Source organism: Peromyscus californicus, unplaced genomic scaffold (assembly GCF_007827085.1).
Source record: "Peromyscus californicus insignis strain IS unplaced genomic scaffold, ASM782708v3 Scaffold_11__1_contigs__length_118956290, whole genome shotgun sequence".
Lineage (NCBI taxonomy): Eukaryota > Metazoa > Chordata > Mammalia > Rodentia > Cricetidae > Peromyscus > Peromyscus californicus.
Genome location: NW_026294402.1, coordinates 49,947,905 through 49,963,831, shown reverse-complemented (window position 1 = coordinate 49,963,831; position 15,927 = coordinate 49,947,905).

The following is a 15,927-nucleotide window of genomic DNA, read 5'->3' as shown; positions in this document are numbered from 1 at the left end:
ATCCCCTCCTCCTCCTCCTCCTCCTCCTCCTCCTCCTCCTCCTCCTCCTCCTCCTTCTACTATGCCTGTCTTTCCTGCCCCTGTGAACAGAGAGGTACCTGCTGGCCAGCCCTTCTCTCCTTAATATTTCCTGAGCACTTGCTGTATGTAGAATGGGCCCTGGGCTTAGGATCAAGTAAGACCCCATTTAAAGCACCCAGACACCCCCTAAACAGGATTAGCCACATAATTCGCAGATCCCACCAAAATGAAATTGCCGGACTTCCTGCTCAGACGTTGCTAAGAATTTCAAGACCCTGCCGGCAGAGTGAAAAGCCTTATAACTGCACAGGCTGTGGTCCCACAAAGCCAGCTCAGCCTTGCCGCACTGGGGCAGGTTCTGTTATCATCTTTAAGCAGCTCAAAAATCAATAGCCTTCATAAGCCAATACAATTAGTGAGAGAGAGGACTGAGAGTCAAGCCCATGGCAGGCCGTGAGATGAGTCATGAGCTGTGGTCTGCCCAGATGGAAAGGTTTTTGTGTTGTTTGTTACTTTGTTTACAGTGGACAGACATGGGATAAACCCTTCCATATTTAAACAAACAAGCAGTCCCACAGTCTAGAGCACTCTTGTCTTTGGGACAGTCACTACGGGAGGATGGAGGTGAGAGGTGGCTAAAAAATCACCACGGGGTCACTGTAGAAGTTGGAGACAAATGAACACTTTTGTTACACACACACACACACACACACACACACTCACACAAGAACATCTGGTGTGCTCTAAATCATACCCTCAACAGCAGCTGGAGGAATACAGAGAGAGCTGGAAGGCAGGATTGCTGCGTGATCATGGAAACAGGAGGCAGCCATAGGAAGGAACTGCGGCTGGTTTCGGGGGAAGCTGCAGTTCCCCATCTTTCCATAAGGGGGAAACAGGCTAGCTCAGCATGGCCTGGGAGTGGTTCCCAGCCACTTCATCCAAGGCACCAGACCGGCTTGGAGCTAGGTACTTGTTTGTGTCTTTAGTTTTGTTTTCTGAGACAGGGTCTCATGTACCCCAGGCTAGCCTCAAACTCATTAATGTGTATAATCCACACAAGGCTCATGATCCTCCTGACTGTACCTCCTAAGGACTAGGATTACAGGCATGTATCATCAGATCCAGGTTGCATGTCCAATAACAACACTGCTATCCTCAAATTAGAGGAATCATCAACACAAGCATTAATGCTACCTTTAAATTTTTTATTTATACAACGGGATAATAGAATTATTTTATTTATTTTGTTTTTATTTATGTGTCTGTATGAGGGTATGTCACATGAGTGCAGGAAATCACACAAGCCAAAAGAGGATGTCAGATGCCCTGGAGCTGGAATTTTGGGCAGTTATGAGATGCCACACATGGGTGCTAGGAAACAAACTGCATCCTCTGCAAGAGCGGCTAGCTTTCCTTTTTTTTCCCTCATCTATTTATTTTACATACCTGACACAGACAGTTCCTCTTCCTCATTCCCCCATCCTACCCCTCCGATTCCTTCTCCATCCAGGAACAGGCAGGTCTCCTCTGAGTATCAACAAAACATGCATATCAAGTTGTAGTAAGACTAAACACCTGCCCATGTATTAAGGCTGGGCAAGGCGACCCAGAATGAGGAGTAGGGTCCCAAAAACGAGTAAAAGAGTCAGAGACAGCCCTTGTTCCTGCTGTCAGGAGTCTCACAAGAGGATCAGGCTACACAACTGTCACATATATGCAGAGTACCTAGGTCAGTCCCATGCAGGCTACCTGATTGTCCGTTCAGACTCTTCAAGCCCCTATGAGCCCAGGTTAGTTGATTGTGTGAGCCTTTCCATGGTGTCCTTGACCCCTCTGGCTCCTACACTTCCTTCTCTTCCTCCTCCTCAGGATTCCTGAATTCTGCCTAATGTTAGGCTGTGGATCTATGCATCTGCTTCCATCAGTTGCTGAATGAAGCCTCTCTGATGACAACTGGGCCAGGCACCAGTCTGGTCACAGGAGACAACTAGTTCAGGCTACTTATCCACCATTGCTAGGAGTCTAAGATGTGGTCCTCCGCATAGACTCCTGGGAGATTCCTCTGCACCAGGCTTCTGCCTGACTAGGAAATGTGCCCCCCTCCACAAGCAATACCCCTCAGCACTCTCCCCTTCCTCGCAACCCTAACCTGATCACTCATGTTCCCATCCCCACCTGCCCTCAGTCCACTCATGAAATCTCTTCTATTTCCCCTTCCCAGGGAGATCGGGTGTCCCCCCCCCCCCATAAAGCCTCCCTGTTACCTAGTCTCTCTGGGTCTGTGGATTTAAGCATAGTTAGCCTTTATTTTACAGCTAATGTCCACTTATGAGTGAGTACATACCATATTTGTCTTTCTCAGTCTAGGTTACCTCACTCAGAATGATTTTTTTCTAGTTCCATCCATTTGTCTTCAAATTTCCTAGTAACCTTGTTTTTAGCAGCTGAGTAATACTCCATTGTGTAAATGTATCACATTTCCTTTATTCATTCCTCAGCAGAGGGGCATCTAGGTTGTTTCCAGGCTCTGGCTATTACAAATAAAGCTGCTATGTATGTAGTTGAGCAAGTGTCCGTGGGGTAAGATTGAGCATCCTTTGGGTCTGTGCCCAAGAGCAGTATAGCTGGGTCTTGGGGTAGGTTGACTCCCAGTTTTCTGAGAAACCGCCACACTGACTTCCAAAGCAGCTGTTCAAGTTGCAGCAAGCCTTCTTAACAGCTGAGCGATCTCTCCATCTCAAAACGAAATATTGCACCAAGGTCTGACATCCTCCAGGATGTGCTGGGTTTAAATTTTGCAAACTTGAGGGCCTGTGCTTGTGGGCATCTGCACCTATTTACGACAAATGGAAGACTATCTCAAACACAAGACTTTCCTTCCAGCAAGCTATTGCCCTTTTAATAGCTTTTAGGAATGTCTTCTACTCTTTCCAACACATATTTACAAGAAACTAAATAGATGAATTTTTTTCTCCTGACAAGAAGCTGAGATTCTTGTCCTGTTTGCCTAGTCATCACCTTGCATCCAAACAAGAAATACAACAGCACCCAACAATGGGCTCTAGTCAAGGCCCCTGGAGCAGAGGCATTGCTCTGGGCTCCCGGTCGTTGAAAAACATCTGGAGGTCTGAGTTGCCGGCAGGTTCCCAAATTAAGTAACACAGGAGATAACAGAATCTGGGTTGTCACCTCTCCTGTGACAAGACTGTCCAAGATCTAATCATGGACAGACTGTGATTAGTGATTAGTGAGATTGGGATGGGCATTAGCCCACTGCAGGAGGGAATCCAGCCAGGTGCTCGCTCATCCGCTAGGAATGTGTAATTGGTTTGGAGGCAGCAGATTTTGCCCCCTTTCACAGCCCTGAGTTCTATTTTGATCAACTTGAATTATGGACAATGTGTGTTATTTATAGCTGCCTTAGACATGCCTTATGGTTGAGGACAAAATCATAATGCGCCCCTTGTTGAAACCTCATCCTGCTGAATGGCAGCATCACCGCTTGCAGAGAGAAGAGATTTATCACTTACACTACAACATCAGGCGAGAGTCAAGTGCAGCGGGGCCAGGGCCAGGAGGCTGGCCAATGCTTGAAGGGTGGCTCTGCCCTTCATGGGATTTCAACTGAGGCAGTGTGAGGGATGGAGTGGGGGTGGGGGGATAAAACCAGATAGCAGGTGGCCACAGAGTAAGGCCTGCTGTTTGCCAGAGGTGGTATTTGAGTTTGCTTACGGAGAGAAAGCTGCAAGCATGGTGGGAAGAGAGGAAGGATGGCCTGCTGGAGCGGCAGGGAGAGATGCGGTTCCCTTCCAAGCAACCTCTAGGTGCTGGGCACTGACTGGGACTACATACACCACATGCGTCTAGGCTTCTTTCGGGGGGGGGGGGGGTAGAAAAAAATCCCAGCTAAAACTAGTACAAAGAGGAAGTGATTTGGTTCAAACAGGAGCAAATCTTTTTTTAATATTTACTTATTTTATGTATATGAGTGACCTGTCTTCATGCACATCAGAAGAGGGAATCAGATCCCATAACAGATGGTGCTGAGCCACCATGTGGTTGCTGGGAATTGAACTCAGGACCTCTGGAAGAGCAGCCAGTGCTCTTAACCGCCCAGCCATTTCTCCAGTCCCAAGGAACAAATCTTATGTAGACCCAAGAGTTGGGCCATCTGGGTCTCAACCTCATCAGCAACAGCCTTTTTGTTGGTTTGTTTGTTTGTTTCTCTGCTCTGTTGTCCACACATCTGGCTCCATGCTAAGAACTGTTATTCATGGTCTCGAAGTGGCTGCCAAAACAGTAGGACCAGAGAGATGCCTCCTTGTTTGCAACCAGTGGGAAAAGATGCCTTGTTTTCAGAACCCAGAAAACCTCTTTTCTTTTCACCAGCCCAAACTGGAGTAGAGTTGCCCATTTCTGAAGCAGTTCACTAACAAGGAACTTGGAATTCCCTTATGGGCCCAGACTAAGCAGCACAGGTACAAACAGTGGACGCCAATAAAATTTTATGAACGAGCTCCCTAGGGAAAAAAACTATTTGCCTGTTAGTCTATATTTTACAACAGAATTTGTTATTTCTTTCCTGACACAGAGGCAGTGTTGCAGTCTGTAACTTTTATTTGTAGTGTTGAGGACTGGAATCTAGGGCCTCATCCATCCCAAGCAAGCTCCCCACCTCTGAGTTCCTGCCTCAGCCCTAGGCATTGCATTGTGTCCAACTCTGACCACCCATGGTGGCATAAGAAAGTAAAAATAGGTTCACTGTAATATAGCAGTGAACAAGAATAAAAATATTCAGTCAGGCAGTGGTGGTGCGAGCCTTTAATCCCACCACTCGGGAGGCAGAGCCAGGCAGATCCCTGTGAGTTCCAGGACAGCCTGGGCTACAGAGTGAGTTCCAGGACAGCCAAGGCTACACAAAGAAACCCTGACTCAAAACAACAACAACAAAAAAGAAACCTTGTCTCGAAAAAAAAAAAAAAGAATAAAAATATTCTAGAGTTAGTATATTCTAAATGAAAACACTAAAAGACTTGTCATTAATTCAACAAGAAATGTCTTAGGTCAAAATGAAGACTTGTCTTAGCCAGGGTCACAGGAAAGAAAGCAAGTGTATAAGAGTGTCAAAGCATTTTCCGGTATGAGTTATCGGAGATCATTTCCCTCCTAATTAATCAATAGCTCCTAATTAATCAGTAGATGTATAAATCTATAAAAACAAACCAGTATAGTACAAATATAATTAAATTGCCAGTGGAGTTTGACAAGATAATTCTGAAGACAAAGTGAAGAAGAACAGCTTCAGGAGAAGGAAGAAAGTTTGTAAGTTTACAAAGAAAAGGTGATTTTTTTTTAAACTAGATATTCAAATGTATGGTAAAATCCTAACAGGGAAACAGTGGATAAATTAAAGTAGACTTGGGAGACTGAACGGACAGCTGGGAAAAGCCAAATTACCAGTGTGTGTGAAGGAGCTCTCACAAGGCCCCACTACATGACTGCTGAGAGGGAGAAGCATCTTCTCCAGAGATGACCCCCAATATGTTATCCGGTCCTAAGTGGTCCGCTCTGAAGCCATGGACCTGTGGACCCTGCAGTTTGTATTGCTATGCACACATGTACGTATACACACGGAACAATAAGAACTGTGAAGTCAAGATGGGGAACACAAGAGCAGTTGGAGGGGAGAGAGTATGGGATGGGAATGATGTAAACACAGTACTCATGTGTGAATTCCTAAAAAACAAGCAATGTTTTTTAAGAGACAACACTGATTTTTTTTTTTTTTTGAGCTGAGGATTGAACCCAGGGCCTTGCGTTTGCTAGGCAAGCACTCTACCACTGAGATAAATCTCCAACCCTCTCCATGTACTTTTGGTGCCTGTCCTGGATCTCGCTCTGTAGACCAGGCTGGCCTCCAACTCACAGAGATCCGCCTGCCTCTGCCCCCCACCCCAGTGCTGGGATTAAAGGCGTGCGCCCTGGTACCACTGGACTTTTTACTTGATAGTTATTACGTGGAAAGGAAGTGACCATACAATAGACAACCCCTGTGTGCTTGAGACTGTCCCAGGCCCCCTTGCGTGGACTCCTGCTCTGTTACTGAGCTTCTCACCCACAACCTGGTAGACACTGTTGATACATTTGAAGATAGATTTCTTTGTACACCGTCTACCAAAGTCTTCTTCACAGAAAATTGTTTGTTTCGTTTTTATTGGTTTGTTTTTGTCTCTCATACTAACAAAGATTGGGGGGGGGGAAAGAACCCTGAAAATTCTGTGTGGGCAAGGAGTGGGGCCTTAGTTCTCTGACTGCCTGTAGAGGACATGTCAGGTAGTAAGCATTCTGAAAGCGTTTAGCCAAATTTATCTAAGAATTCAAACTCTAATCTCTTGGACTTAGCAGTTCTCCTGCTAGAAATTGTACCAATGTGAGACATTTACCATGTGCTTACACTAAAACTGTATTTATACCAACAACTGGGAGTAGAGAAGAACCAAGCGGAGACGGGTCATATAAACTGGTTGGTGTGCACAGTGGAAGCGCTGTCTCGGGGCTTTGGAATCAGGTTTCAAGCATTCAGTCCAGCCGGTTCAGGCTCTCCTGCTCAGCAGCTCTGTGAAATGTGTTTCCTAACAAGAAGACACAATAATACCCACTCCGAGGTTTCCTTTGAGGGTTAAATGTCTCATCCATGTGAATGCCCAGCTTGAACTGGGCCATGTCTGTGTGAACAACTAGGAGGAGGGGGAAGAGGAGGAGGAGGAGGAGGAGGAGGAGGAGGAGGAGGAGGAGGAGGAGGGGGAGGAGGAGGGGGAGGAGGCAACTCGATGCTGTGCTGGTTGATTTTTTTTTTTTTAACTTGACACAAACCTAGACATATCTGGGAAGAGACAATCTTAACTGAGAAAATGCCTCCCTGCTGTGGGATGTTCTGTATGGCAAATGTGTTGCTAATTAGTCAATAAATAAAACACTGATTGGCCATTGGCTAGGCAGGAAGTGTAGGCGGGACAAGGAGGAGAATAAAGCTGGGAAGTGGAAGGCTGAGTCAGGGAGACACTGCCAGCCGCCGCCAGGACAGGCAGAAGTATGTGGGGTTGCCAGTGAGCCACGAGCCACGTGGCAAGGTGTGGATTGATGGAAGTGGGTTGATTTGAGCTGTGGGAGCAGTTGGCGGGAGGCCTGCCACGGCCATACAGTTTGTGAGCAAGGTGGGTCTCTGTGTTTACTTGGTTGGGTTTGAGCGGCTGTGGGACTGGCGGGTGAGAGAGATTTGTCCTGACTGTGGGCCAGGCAGGAAAACTCTACCTACACCTCCCTATGACTGGCCTATAAGCAAGCCTGGACACAATCAATGATTGACATGAGGAAGGCCCAGCTCTATTGGTGAAATTATTAAGGCCACTCCACGTAGTTAAAAGGAAAGTTTATTAGTGGCGCAACTTACAAATGAAGGGATAGGTAGGTCGCAGGGTCTGGGGAAGGTGTATCACAGTCCAGCAGTGTTCTCTGGAGCTCTGCTCGGTCAACCTCCACCATCCAGGGTCCAGGAACAGAGAGCGCTGTGTGTCCCCGATCTCTCGGGTCTTCAGGGTCCTCCCTTGGCCCCGCCTTGCAGGCATGATAGTTACCGAAGCCTCAATGGGGGTTGGAACTTCCAGACCAAAGTTGGAATGGCTACACTACACAGCTCACCTAGGACGGTGGTACCCCTGGACAGGTGGTCCTGGATGGTATAAGAGAGCAAACTGGCCAAGCCATGAGGAGCAAGCCAGCAAGCAGCACTCCACTGTGATCTCTGCTTTAGTACCTGCCTGCATCTTCCTGCCTTGAGAGGCTGCCTTGATTTCCCCCAGTGACGGACTGCGACCTGAGAGTCGTGAGCTGAAATGAGCCCTTTCCTCCCCAAATCGCTTTGGTCATTTTGTGTTTTTTATCACAGAAACAGAAACCTCACTAAGACACTGGTGTAAAGGGACATCATGAAGTTAGCGAACAGCTGGCCTAAAGAGTTTGTTCATGAAGTCTTTTTGTGTGGAAGGTTGAATGAGGAGCTGGAGAGATGGCTCAGCAGTTAAGAGCACTGACTACCCTTTCACAGAACCCAGTTCAATTCTCAGCACCCACATGATGGCTCACAACCATCTGTAACTCTAGTCCTAGGGGAATCCAATGCTCTCCTCTGGCCTCCATGGGTACTACATGCACATGATGCACAGACATGCATGCAGGCAAAACTCATACCCATAAAATAAAGAGCTAAAAAACAAACTAAAAGAATAAAAAGTCTGAGAGGTGGAGATATAGGGGATTTTTTTTCCTGGTTATTTGCAGGTTTTTAAAGTACCAGTTTTATATGACTTTAAGGTGAAGGCACCCTAAATGCTATTTCTTTCTTTGGTGCTAAGGAAGGAACCCAGGCCTTCATACCTGCTTGGCAAGTGCTGGGACACTGAGATACATCTCCAGTCCTGAGTCTTTTCTCACATAACAAAAGCAAGCCCTGAAAGGGAGGCGGCAGAGTAAGGTGGGACTGCACTGATCTGGTTTCCAGAGTCTGGAATTTAAGAGCAAAGAAAACAAGCCGAAACCAACAAAACCAATGGAGATAGCCTTGTCTGGTTCGTGATGTCAAGTGACATTAAAAAATTTAGAAACAGCCAGGTTTGGTGGCACAACCTTTAATCCTAGCACCCAGAAGGTAGGGGCAGAGGAATCTCTATGAGTCTGAGGCCAGCCTGGTCTACACAGCAAGCTCCAGGCTTGCCAGGGTTATATAGTAAGGCCTGTCTCACAAGAAATAATAATAATGACTACCTGTGTGTGGTGGTAGGTACATTTAATAAGCATTTTGGAGGCTGAGGCAACAGGTTCCTAAATCCCAGGCAGGAGTGAGAGATGTAATGATACTCCGTCTAAAAACCAAAGCTACCGGAGCTAAGGCTCAGAAGGGCAACCCCATCCTCAGAGCCCACATGAAAGGAAGGACAAGCTCAGTGATGTGCCCTGGCACCTCAAGGAGCTGAGCCAGGCAGAGACAAGGGAATCCCTGGTTAGCTCAGTGGGATGCTGTCTCAAAGAACACAGCGGAGGGCAATTAAGGAAGACAGCCAGTGTTTACCTCTGGCCTCCACATGTACCTGTGCATACGGCTCACACACACATAAAAACATACATCAACACACACACAGAACCAGCTGAATGAATGGATGAATGTTATCTGCCATTTCCTCATTACATACAAGAAACACGTTAACACCAGCGAAGAAAAACCTACTTTCAGAATCCTATTTTTCACTCTCTCTTGCTCTGCAAAACAGTAACCCTTCAAGACTCTGGGCCGGGCCTTGGGGACCGTTCTGGGAGAGACTGGGAGTGTGGCGGTTGCTCCAAGCAATTTACACTCAGGAACAAAGGTGGGATTGGGAAGGAGCAGATTGTGGCAGTGTAGAGGAGGCCTGGCCACCGTGCAAGGCTCAGAAGTTCCACAGCAGGTAAGCTAAGAGAGCTCTGAGGAGCAGGTGGCCTTTTAGTGCTTAGGGAGTCGCTTTTGCAGCTTCCTTGAAAAACTTTGGTACACGTGGCTCTCATTAGACCAGAGCTGTGGGACCAGAGCTGCACTGGCTCTGCTCTTGTGTCTCTGCTGCTCTCGGAGGCAGAGGACCACGAACTCAGCAAACACACTCTTCTGGTGCCCCCACCCCCCAAATAGATAACTTAATGAAATGTTGAAATTTTTAAAATGAAGTTCTATATATGATTTCATACACTTCCCGCTTCCCCCCAACTCTTCCCAGGCCTACCTCCTCTTCCCCAACCCTCTCCCTTTCATATTTTTATTTTTTAAGAAGATACTCTCTCCGAGGAGAAGTCCTAGCTGACTCTTTGAATCTTTCCACCTCCTCTTCTTCAGTGTTCCTAGGTGTTACTTTAGAAGGATGGTGCTGTAAATGTATTCACTGGGGATGGGCACCCCAAAGTCAACAGTTCTCTGCATGTTGACCACTTGTGGCTTTCTGTAATGGCCCAAAACATGAAGCTTCTTTGATGAGGATTGAGAGCTACACTTATCTGTGAATATAAGGGTAAGTGTTTAGACTGCAGCTAGACATGGTGGTTTAGTAATAGCAATAGCAGATTCTCCTCCAGGTCGTTTGGCTAGCTTTACAGCACCAGACCTGAATTTCCTCCTACTGAGCAGGCCTTAAGTCCAATCAGGAGGCTGTCAGTTATCCCTGGATATAAGTACCACTATTACACCTTTAGGGATATCCTGCCTTTCTGATCATTGTTGTGGTGCACAGGCATTACATTGATTTTCTGTAATTGATTTTCTCCCTTGTCAGCCTGCTTCGCTCCTTCAGTACTCTGAGAGCTAGTCCTTAGGAAGGAAGGAGACTTCCATGTCAGATCCAAATGATCCCTCCAAGGCCTGTATCCAAAATGTGTGGAGTCTGCAGCAATAGGGTCTTTTTTTTTTTTCCTGGAGAGCAACCAAGGGCCATAGCAATAGCCTGTATTGTTTGGGAGTCTCCTGGACTCGCCTGACCAAAATGCCAGGATCTTTAAAGAGTAAGGTGGAGATTGAGGACAACACCTGACATCTGGCTTCTACATTCACATGCTCTTATTTACACAGACACATATACAAACATGCAACACACACACACACACACACATACACACACACACACACACACACACACACACACACACACACACACACACACACACACTTATTGGTGTACCATTAGATTCAAACAAAACCTAAAAGACCAGTTTTGAAAACTAAGCCAAGGTACACTTGGAGAGGCTTGGTACTATCTACCTAGCATGTCTTTTTCTCACAATTATTTTGTCTGTCATCAGTTCCACTGGGATCTTTACTGGAAAATTTCAGCTTCTAAACTAGAAATTGTAGTCCTCTGACTTGTAATTACCCATGGTGGGGGAGAGTAGATTCACTACTTTGTTAAACACTTGGATTATGGTAATACTTTAATTACCAAAGATGCCTTTTAAGGGAGTCTCTTTTTTCTCTTTCTCATGGGGGAGAAAATGACTATTTCTGGAACATTCCCTGTAGTTCTCTAGAACATAAGCTCTTGAGTGTAAGTACTATGTCTGTATTTCTAAGCCTAGATGAGGGTTGTGATGGTTAGTTTTAATTGTCAAATTGACACACTCTAGCATAACCTGGGAAGAGAGTCTAAGTGAGGGGTTGTCTACATCAGGTTAGCCTGTGGGCATGTCTGTAGTTGACTGTCTTGCTTACATTAATTGAGGTGAGAAGACCCACCCACTATGGGTGGCATCATTCCTTATGCATGGGGTTTTGAACTGTATAAGAGTAAAGAAAGGGAGCTGAGCATGAGTATGTATGCATTCATTCATTCATTCATTCCTTGCTCTTGACTGTGGATATAATATGATGGGCTGCTTCAAATCCTCACTACCTCAACTTCCCAGCAATGAGGGACTTTAACCTGGAACTGGGAGCTAAAAGTAAATCATCTCTCCCCTCAGTTGCTTTTATCAGGGTGTTTACCACAGTAACAGTGAAAGTCACTAAGACAAGGGTCTAAACACACAGTGAATGCTTAAGTGGCTGTTAATGGCATCTGGGTGTCCTTCTGAATACTTTACACACTGGTGGTAGCCATTTCCAAGATGGTTCCCAGGGATCCCAGTCCTCTGCTGTCTTTAGCTGGGGTAGTCACCCCCTAGATTGTTCCAGTGTTGATTAAAGTCACTAGTAGAATTTAGCAATTATAATGGCATATAATACCATTTAGGTTAGAAATGACAGGCGGGGGAGGTCAGGAAACACCATGTGATAAGGAAGCTAAGCCTCCAGCCAACCGCAGCACAGTGAGCTTGAAGCAGTTCTCCAATCCCATTTGAACTTCAGAGACTGCATCCCTGGTCACTACACGAATACAACGTCATAGGAGATACTGAGCCACAGTCACCAGCTAAGGCACTCCATGACAACCACGCTTCAAACGCTAGGTAAGATAACAGGTATTTTTTGATGCCATTAAATGGGGAGGTGGAGCTGTTTGTAAAGAAGCCACAGGTAACATTGTAAGTTAGATATGAGGTAACTTCCCAAAGGCTCGAGTCCTAAAAGCTTAGATCCAGTCAGTGGAGCTTCTGAGAGGTCATTTGATCTTCAGGGTGCTAACCTCATCAATGGGTTCATTAATTGACTGAATGGGCAATTTAGAAGTGGAGCCGATTGGAGGAAGCAAGTCACTGGCCTTTTGAAGGGTGTATCTGGCTCTAACCCCTTTGTGTCTTCCCTCCTCTGCTTCCTAGCCACCATGAGGAGAGCATCTCTGCTCCACAATTCCATCTTCACCACACTACAACCCCCAAACAATGGAGCCAGCAGGCTATGCACTATAACCTCTAAAATCATGAGCACAAAGTCTTCTTCTTTTTGTTCATTTCCCCCAAAGATGTTTTGTCACAGTAACAAATGGGTAACACAGCAAGTAACACAACATACCAGCACACATCTTCACCACCCCCTGTGCAGGTGTGAGCCTCCCTGTCTTACCGTTTGTTATTCTGAATAGAATGCCCATGAAACTGGGGAGCCTGTGTGGACATCACAGAAGAAACCCGAAAACACTGGATGCACGGCCAGGTCAGGCACCTGCTCCTCTCAGAGAACAGAGTCAGTACGCGTCTCTCATTCAGATAACCTGAGTGTTAAGTCTGTCACTCTGTTACCATTTGGAATTTCAACATCTGGTAATAATAAGACTCACAATTATTAAAAATATACCGAGGGGAGCTGTTTGTATAACCTATAAATGCTCGGTTTCACGGTCGTGATTTTCAAATAGAGGGACGACAACACACAGGAGGGAAAAGCAGAGCTGAGGCGAGCCTCTGAGAATGGCCCAGTCAAGAGCACGTCTGCGTATGTTCAGCTCAAAACAAATTCCTGTTGGCAGTTGTTGCCAAAAAGGTAAGTTCATCCTCATGCCCTGTATTTAGAAAATCAAAATAAATGCTTGTTGAAAACACACATGAGCATGTAAATTAAAGTATCTATTTCTCTCTAGCCCACACCAAATTGAAGGAAGGATCCGGAAGCAGGACCTTCATGAGCCTCCAAACAGTAGAAACAGTAGATCAGCTGTGCTGTGCAAACAGAGCTTCTAGACAAATCTCTGAGCTTCCCTCCTACCCAGACATTCTGGAGCAGCCATAAGGAGGAGTGGATTGTAACTAACTAGAATTTTCAGACAGATGATAGAGAACTGTAATGTAAGGATGTTTTGGTGCATGTATGTCTGCACTCCAAGTACATGCAGTGCCTGGTGAGGCCAGAAGAGGGTGCCAGATCCCCTGGAGCTGGAGTTACACAAGGTTGTAAGCCACCATGTGGAGGTGGGAAATGAACCTGAGTCTTCTGGAAGAGTGGCCAACAATCTTAATCTCTGAGCCTTCTCTCCAGCACCTCCACTAGCTTGCTTGTTTGCTTGCTTGCTTCCTTCCCTTTCTTCTTTCTTTCTTCCTTTCTTTCTTCCTTTCTCTCTCTCTCTCTCTCTCTCTCTCTCTCTCTCTCTCTCTCTCTCTCTCTCTCTCTCTCTCTTTCTTTGTTTTTTCAAGACAGGGTTTCTCTGTGTAGTTTTGGTGCCTGTCCTAGAACTCACTCTGTAGCCCAGACTGGCCTTGAACTTACATAGATGTGCCTGGCTCTGCCTCCTGAGTGCTGGGATTAAAGGCATGCACCACTGTAGCTAGAGTTTTCCTGGTCCTGCCTGGGCCATGGTCAGGACAAATCTCTCTCACCCGCCAGTCCCCCAGTCGCTCAGACCCAACCAAGTAAACACACAGAGACTTCTATTGCTTACAAACTGTATGGCCGCAGCAGGCTTCTTGTTATCTAGTTCTTATATCTTAGATTAACCCATTTCTATTAATCTATAAGTTGCCACGTGGCTCGTGGCTTACCGGTATCTTTTTTTTTTTTTTTTTTTTTTTTTTTTTTGGTTTTTTCGAGACAGGGTTTCTCTGTGTAGCTTTGCACCTTTTCCTGGAACTCACTTGGTAGCCCAGGCTGGCCTCAAACTCACAGAGATCCGCCTGGCTCTGCCTCCCGAGTGCTGGGATTAAAGGCGTGCGCCACCACCGCCCGGCTGGCTTACCGGTATCTTAACATCTTCTCATGGTGGCGGCTGGCAGCGTCTCTCTGCCTCAGCCTTCTACTTCCTACAATTCTCTCCGCTAGTCCTGCCTATACTTCCTGCCTGGCTACTGCCCAATCAGTGTTTTATTTATCAATCAATCATCCATAGCACGCCACCACCGTCCGGCTCCACTAGCTTTCTTATACAGCCCAGGAGCACCTGCCTAGGGATGGCACAGCCCACAGTGGGCTGGACCACATCATACCAATTAGAAATTGAGAAAATGCCCCACTGACATGCCACAGGCCAATCTGATGGAGGTAAGTCTTCCAACTAAGAATCCCTCTTCCCAGATGATTCCAGGTTTATGTTGACAGCTGAAGCTAACCATACTAGTAGCATAGCATTTTCTTTCTTTCTTTCTTTTCTTTTCTTTTTTTTTTTTTTCGAGACAGGGTTTCTCTGTGTAGCTTTGTGCCTTTCCTGGATCTCTCTCTGTAAACCAGGCTGGCCTCGAACTCACAAAGATCCACCTGCCTCTGCCTCCCGAGTGCTGGGATTAAAGGCGTGCGCCACCACCGCCCGGCAGCATAACGTTTTCAAGGTTCGTCTATGCTGCACCAGGTACAGGTACTTCATCATGTATTATTGTATGACTATTTCTCACTTTGTCGTTTATCAGTGGAAGGATGTTGGATTGTTTTACCTTGTTGGCTATTATGAATAATGCTGCTTCTCCCTAGTTCCTTAAAATTTTTCCCCTCTCATGGTTTTGCTAGTTCTTCCTGCCCCCCCCACATTTAAATACAGGTTTTATACATGACAGAAAATGCTGTATTGGTGTGAGTGAGTTTGGTTTATTTTCCTTAATGTAATGATTTCCAGTTGCATGCTTCTTTCCTTCAAATATCACAATTTCATTTTTCATTACAGCTGAGTAAAATTCAGTTGTGTATATGTGCCACATTTTCTTTATCCATATGCTGATGGACATCTATGCTGGCTCCATTCCTGGCTATCATGAGGCGATAAACATGGGTGAGCAGGAATCTCTGCAGTATGCTGATTTAAAGTCCTTTGAGTTGTACCCAAGAGTGGAATAGCTAGGTCACATTATGTTGTATTTTTAGTCTTGAAGCCATCTCCTATTGATTTCCATAGCAGGGTCACCATATACATGCTTACCAGCGGTGAAAAACAGCTTCTCTTTCCCTACAGTACTTAGTGTCCTTTGTTTTCTTCATAATAACCATTCTGAGGCGAGATGGAATCTCAAAGTATTTTTGCTTGTTTGTTTGTCTTTTGCTTTTCCAAGACAGGGTTCTCTGTGTAGCCTTGGCTGTCCTGGAGCTCACTCTGTAGACCAACCAGGCTGGCCTTGAACTCATAGAGATCTTCCTGCCTCTGCCTTCCAAGCACTGGGATTAAAGGATTAAAGGTGTGAGCCACCACCCCTGACCAAAGTATTTTTAATTTGTATTTTCATAATGGCTAAGGATGTTGTTTGTATTTCTTTTGAGAATAGTCTATTCCGTTCATTATCCCATTTACTGTAGTCTATTTGTTTATTGTCTAATTTTTGTAGTTTATATATATTCTAGACATTAATTCCTGTTTGATGGATAGTTGTGAAAGCCTATTTCTCATTGTTTTTGTTCGCTTGCTTGCTGTTGGGTTTTGATATTGTGGTACTGGGGACTGAGCCAGGGCGGCGGGTCTGTGAGCCAAAAGCTCTGCTGCTTGATTAAAG